Below are 6859 nucleotides of genomic sequence, written 5' to 3'. Positions count from 1 at the left end.
CCAGCCCTGCCATCCCCTATTCTGAGGCCCCTCCCAGCCCTGACATTTCCAGTTCCATGGTCCTCCTCTACTTAGGCATCTCATTTTTTAGAAGTCTATAATATAAAAAGGGAGAAGCGAAGAATATCCGCATTCCTGCCTCCCAGAAAGCTGCTTCTCAGGCTCGCTGCCCTTCCTGCCCTGAGCCGCCGTGCGTCAGTTTCATCCTCACTGCTCTGCGCTATTCCACGTCCCAGGCAAATTTTAATTTTTTTTTTTTTTGGGAAAACAAGTCTTTAAAAACAGAGCTGCCCCGGGCTGTGATAAGGGAAGAGGTTCACCTGCATGGCTGTTATCAGCTGCCCGTGGCTGCCTCTGCTCCAGATTTCTCATTTCGATGTGGCGGCAGGCGGGAAATTGGATGGATCCCGGCTTCCACCTCCAGGAGACTTGCTCTTTCTGTCTTCAAGGACAACCGACATGCTTGGCCCTTTCAGGTCATCAAGGCTCCCGGGGAGCTTGGAGAGAGCTGGGGGATGGGGCGGGAAGGAGGTGGGGTCCAGGGCCCACAAGGGCTCCTATTGGGGTGGGGAGATTAGCAGTCCGGGGAGAGAATGCCCATGATAAGAAGAAATCCCGGGTTTAAGGAGAAAACTCGGCATTCTTTCCTCTTCCCTTCTCCTCCCTCCATCCTTTTAATTCTCCTTCTTGTAGACTCAGAAGCTTAAAGCTGAAAAATTCCTTTCAAAGGTCATTTTATTTATTTTATTTTCAATAATAGCTGACATTTATACATGCTCTGACATGGGCAAGGCCCTTGGTAGCCATTATCCCATTTGATGAGAACAACAGCCCTGTGAGGTAGGCGTTATGGGTATATATTTTACAGGGGAGGAAACTGAGGCTGAAAAATGTTAAGTGCCTTGCCCAGGAGGTCACACAGATTGTAAGTGGTTGAGGGAGAATTCGAACTCAGGTCTTCTAGATGCCAAGACCTCAGTAGAGATCACTGGCACAAATATTACTCAAATATTTCATTCTTGCTTATAATAACAACAATGTTGAGAACAATAATAAATAGCTACCATTTATGTAGGGTTCTACATTGTAGAAAGCCTTTTACAAAATATTATTTCGTTTGATGCTCACAATTACTTTGTGATGTAGATGCTATTATCATCCCCACTTTACAGATAAGGAAATTGAGACTGAGTGGTTCAGTGGACTTGGCCAGGGTCACAGAACTATTAAGTGTCTGAGGCAGGACTTGAACTCATATCTTCCCTGTCTCCAAGTCCAGTTCTCTAACCACTACACCACCTACATGCTTTAAAAATAATCAGTCAACAAGCATTTATTAAATATTGACTGTAGACTAGGCTTTGTGTCAGGTGGTGAGGCTACAGAGACAAAAGTAAAAAGAAAAAATCCTTGCCTCTGATGAATTCACATTCTATTGTGGGACATAGATAGCAAATAAGGTGACACCCTCATTTCGGTGGTATCTGACTTTTTGTGACTCCGTTTGGGGTTTTCTTGGCAAAAATATTAGAATCCTTTGCTATTTATCCAACCCATTTTACAGATGGGGAAACCAAGGCAAACAGGATTAAATGACTTGCCCAAGGTCACATAGCTAGTAAACTTCTGAGGCCAGATTTGAACACAGGAAGATGAGCCCAGTGTTCTGTCCATTGTGCCACTTAGCTACCCAGGACACTGTTAGGACACATCTAAGGCAATAGTGGGACCAGGCTTCCTGACTTCAGGCCTAGTATTCTACATGGTATGCCCTTCTGCCTTTCCAACTAAGCCATCATTAGTCAAATAAACTCATCCAAATGGTGCATTTTTTTCTTCCCATAGAGGAAATACTTTTGTATTAATTACTATATTTTAATATATCCAGCGACAGGGAACTGATTACCTATCAAAGCAATCTCTTGTATTTCCACATAGCTCTGATTAGTAGAAAGAGCCTTTTGCTATCCAGCTGCAATCAATCACTTGCAATCACATTCCAATCCATCCAGGGCTACTGCTATTGTCCAGTGACCCTCTGATGTCAAACAGAACCAGTCTGATTATAGGATTCCAGATTTGGATCCCAAAGGTACCTTGTCAATCATATAGATTCATATGCCCAGAGAATGACAAAAGTTCAGAATTTAAAGGGATCTCAAAGGCCAAAGTGGACCTGAATAACTTCACCAAAATAACCAACAAATGGTTGGCCCATCTATTTCTGGAATGGAGACAAAACCACACCCTTTCTAGTCAAACCATTCTTCTTTTAGGTCACTCTAAGAAGGTGTTTGTTTGTTTCTGGACAAGTCCAACCCAATCTCTCCCCAGATTTCCAAAAATCTGGGTCAAGTAGTTTCCTGGGGAGAGAGAATTGATCTCTGCCCCTCTCAATCCAGTGGACTGAAGCAATCACCTCAACCCCATTGAAAACATCTAACAAAAACCTTGATCATCTGGTATTTTGTCAAGGGAAAAACACTTTTACAATCAAGTAAGTCAACATGCAACAAGCATTTTTAAAGTGCCTACTATGTTCCTGGAACTGGGATACAAAAGAATGCAAAAGACAGTCCCTGCTCTCTAGGAGGTCAGAACACAGGAAACAATGTGACAATGACAATGCAAAAAATCAGGTAGAAGAAGGTTAAATTCTCAGAGACAGAGCTTTGAGGCTGAGGAGATCAGAGAGAGGCTTGCAGAAGGTGGGATGTTAGCTGAGATGTAGAGGCTGGGGAGGCTAGGACACAGAGATGAGGAGTGAGAGCATTCCAGGCATGGAGAACAGCCTCCATGAAGGGACATTACAAAACATTCCAGAGATGGAACAGCAAGGAGGGCAGGGTCATTAGATCTCAGAGTACCTGGGTGGGGGGTTGGAGGGTAGGAAGGTATCACTATCATGACATTACTCTAATTTTGAAAAAGCCCAGAAATAATTTGAAGGACTGAAATCCATGATATGAAACAAGTTGGTGCCACACTGGAATTGCTGGCATTGATTAAAGAGTCAGTCACACCCTGTGGGTCTTGGCTAAAATCAACCAGCTAATTTAGGAAAAAAATTTCCAGAGGCAAACCAGCAGAGAGGAGAAAGTATCCTCAGCCAAGCTCCTGAGGGGTAGAGTCTCACTTGGGGGAAGGGAGGGAAAAAAGAGAGTCTCTCTTTCTCATTGTCTCCCACCACTACTGACCAGAAGACCACTTCTCATGGGTGATAGTAAGAGTGTCCCTAAACCAATAATGGGGCATAAGTACCAGGATTTGAGCTGAGTAAAAGAGAAGAAAAGCTAGATGGGGGCAGCTAGGTGGTCCAGTGGATAGAGGTGCTGGGCTTAGAGTCAGGAAGACCTGAGTTCAAATCCAGCCTCAGACACTTACTGACTGTGTGACCCTGGGCAAGACACTTTATCTCTGCCTGCCTCAGTTTCCTCAAGTGTAAAATGGGGATAATAATAACAAAGGATTGTTGTGAGGATCAAATGAGAAAATATTTATGAAGCACTTAGCACAATGTCTGGTAGACAGTGGGTGCCTAATAAATGCTAACTATGATGAGAAAGATACTTATGGAAAGGCAGCTTCAGAACTCAGTAAAGATTCCGGCAGAAAGTTATTTATAAGGGTGTAGTTTTGTGAGGTCTCCAGGAAGAGGGAAAAAGACAAAATTATCAGGAGCTGTGTCAAACTCCTGGGTATGAAGACACTGTGTTACTGGGATTCTTTAGGCACCCTTAGCTTGAGGGATGATTTGTATCAACCTTTCCTGCAATGAAAAGCTGAATGAAGCTAAAAGCTAAATTAAGCCTGGCTGGCTAATTGATATCAATTTAGTCAATAAGCATTATTAAGTCAGTCCTGTGATGAGTCTTTTTCAAATACTACATCAATTGATCAAAGAAAATCAAAAGCCAGTTCCTGCCCTCAAGGAGCTCACAGTCTAACTGGAAAGACAATATTCAAATAACTATGTATAAACAAGAGGCATACAGGATAAATTGGAGATAATCAGGGTGGCAGTGCAGCAGTGAAGGCTTATGAAGTATCAAAAGCTCTCATCTAGACACCTTCTGGGGACCTAACCTGCTGCTCCAATGTAAATTGGGAGAGGAGGCCCAGAGCTTACATAATCACATAAAGTGAGGGGTAGCCTAATGAAGATTACATGGTGGGAATATGTTAAAACATGTCTATACCCTGTTATACCTTTATGAAGTGTGAAGGAATTAGAAAGGCAGATGAACAAAGATTGGCCATGTCCCAGATGTACTTTAGAAAAGCCTAGAAGCAATTGATATGAATGTGGCACAGAACAGCTTTGTGGTCCCTACAATAGGTTAGTGGGAGTTGTGGAGTGAATTATCTCTCATTTTTTCCATCCTTCCCCTGTCCATGATGTCTTTGGGAACTACTCTCCTAATTCACAGGGAGAAAAGAGAGATAAACACACAGAGAGTCGAGAATAGGAAGCAATACCAAGGGCTGAGACTTCTGGCAGTAGAGAAGAGACCCAACTGCAGATTCAAGAGAGAATGACTCCTGGTGGTAGAGTCTTGCTAAAGAAAGGAACAGACTCAAGGGACACAGGTGAGCAACTCACCCAACTTGTTGGTTGACTGAAGAAACCACATTGGTTCCTGGTGATTATTGCTTCCTTTTTCTAGGTGTTCATTGGCTATCCTTTAAATGTTAATAACATTTGATATAAGCAATAGAGTTGGATGTAGTGGGAAAGAGTGCTATTGAGCTATTTTGCAAAATAATTCATTCTTGGTTGCTTTAAATACCATGAATGAATATAAATTTCTTCATAAAGTATAGCTTTGTGTTTAAGTCTTATCAATGTGTGCTTGTGAGTCTTTTGTGCAGAACAAATAAATAGCTGTCCTTTAACTGATCTCCCTCATACATTGATTACCTTTCTATGCCCTTTGGGAAAGATGTGATTCAAACCTCAGTTTTTAGTCATTTTCTTCAGGATTTCAATAAGTGGAAGTGTTAGGACTTGAACATGGGTCTGCCTTATTCTAAGGCTGGCCCTCTTTCCACTGAGCTATTATTAACACAATCATTATGATCTCCTACAGTCACTATGGAATCTCAATGAGGTAAATAGTACCAGCATCATTATACTCTTTTCACAGGTGAGAATTCTGAAGATGGGAAATCCAAAGTCACAAATCACGTGGATGTCAGAGTCAGGCTTTGCTCCAACTTCTCCCCATCCCACTGTCCTTTGCTTTATATTATACTCTCCTTGAAACAATGGTATAGCGGGGAAAGCTCTGGACCCACCATCAGAGCACCTGGGATCAAAATCCTCACCCTGTTTGATCTTAGGTGAATCCTTTCCCATTCTGGGCTTATTTCTTTCTCCATAAAATGAACAAAATGTATTCAATGACTGACTACTAAGGTATTTTCCAGTTGTAAAGGCAAATGAGCCTTTTAGTCAGTGCTCATGACCCCCTCTTATTCAACCACAGCTGCATACATCAGAGCCAAGTTGGACTATTTCCTGGACAGCAAAGAAGATTGATCAGCCACAGAACTGCCCCTGAGGAGATTTCAAAGCACAATTTGCATGATCCTAGATTGGGCTCCCTGCAGGTGAAAGAGGAACAGCCAATACTTGATGAGGTGTCTGAAAGATTCTGAGAGGGGAGAAACAGACTCTGAACATCCCAGTAAATTGCCACCAAATGCCACAGGGAAAAGAGTAAGTCAGCTCTAAAATCTTCCTCTCCCTTCCCTTCCTTTCCCTTCCCTTCCTTTCTCTTCCCTTCCCTTCCCTTCCCTTCCCTTCCCTTCCCTTCCCTTCCCTTCTCTCTCTCTCTTCTCTCTCATCTATCTGTCACTCTGTCTCTATCTGTGCACACAAACATATGCTATAACTAGGTGCAGAGAGTTACTGCCATGGGCTGATACACGGAAACCCTCTCATAATTTGGAATCAGGAGACCTCCAGAAGGCACTTAGTCCAACCTCATCATTTACAGGTGAGCTGGGACTCAAAGGAATAAAGAGCCAGGCCTAAGGTTTCATGGGTCATAGACACTGGAGTCTGGTCTAGGAGACAGTATATTCAATTCAGGGAATAAACAGTAAGCCTAATTTGGCTGGATTGTAGACTATTAAGGAGAGTAACCTAGTATTAGTATGCAAAGATTATTCACCACCAAATATAGACCAAGGAGTTGGTCAGCAGCTCAAGCTTCCCCATAGGGGGCTATGGAAGGATTTTGAGAAGGGGGCAGACATGGTCAGTTGCCCAATATTACTTCAGCAAAGGTATGCAGAATGGTTTCGAGAGAAAGGAGTCTGAAGGTAAGAACATCGCATCATTACTGGTAAGAGGTAATAACTTGAATCTGAAACTTTGTCCTGGGGCCCCTTCTTGGTGGGGGCTTCATGTGGCCCATTAGGCTGCCTCCAGTCATGGCTCACTCTACTCCCCAACCATTTTCATTCGCCCCCCCCACCCCTGCCACCTCCAGTTCCGTCACCATCATCAAATCAGGAGGTCTGCCAGACCTATTAGAGATCTCTCTAGAGATCCTAGAGATCCATTCATCATCAGACCCCTGATTTGTGTCACCTTCACCTAGTAGAATGGAATCTTCTTGGGGGCAAGAATATTTCATATTTGTACCTCCAGCACTTCACACAGTGTTTGATAAATACTTTCTTCATGCACTTCAATTGATCGAGTAGTGATCATTTTAGTGGGAAAATGAAAAAAAAATACAGATGCATTGTCTGGGTCTGATTTTCTTTATCTATAAAATGAGAGGGTTGTACCACAAGACTGCTGAATTTGAATTCAGAGACCTAGGTTTAAATCCAAGCATAAACA

General features: G+C 42.8%; 1 long non-coding RNA gene across 1 annotated transcript in view; it reads left to right on the top strand.

Annotated features, from left to right (window-relative positions):
* The window catches only part of LOC138156325 (uncharacterized), a 10914-nt gene extending 4867 nt beyond the window's left edge, over positions 1 to 6047 (top strand). The window contains exons 2-4 of the long non-coding RNA XR_011167124.1: positions 4431 to 4590; positions 5490 to 5722; positions 5902 to 6047. This is a non-coding gene — a long non-coding RNA (uncharacterized lncRNA). The remainder of the gene's footprint in view (positions 1 to 4430; positions 4591 to 5489; positions 5723 to 5901) is intronic.
* Positions 6048 to 6859: the final 812 nt, after the last annotated feature.

This window comes from Petaurus breviceps, unplaced genomic scaffold, assembly GCF_028583685.1.
Source record: "Petaurus breviceps papuanus isolate PSGF00001 unplaced genomic scaffold, PetGlider_PUasm1.0 99, whole genome shotgun sequence".
NCBI classification, from domain to species: Eukaryota; Metazoa; Chordata; class Mammalia; order Diprotodontia; family Petauridae; genus Petaurus; species Petaurus breviceps.
The sequence above is the reverse complement of the archived record's forward strand: the minus strand, read 5'-3'. Positions and strand labels throughout refer to the sequence as shown.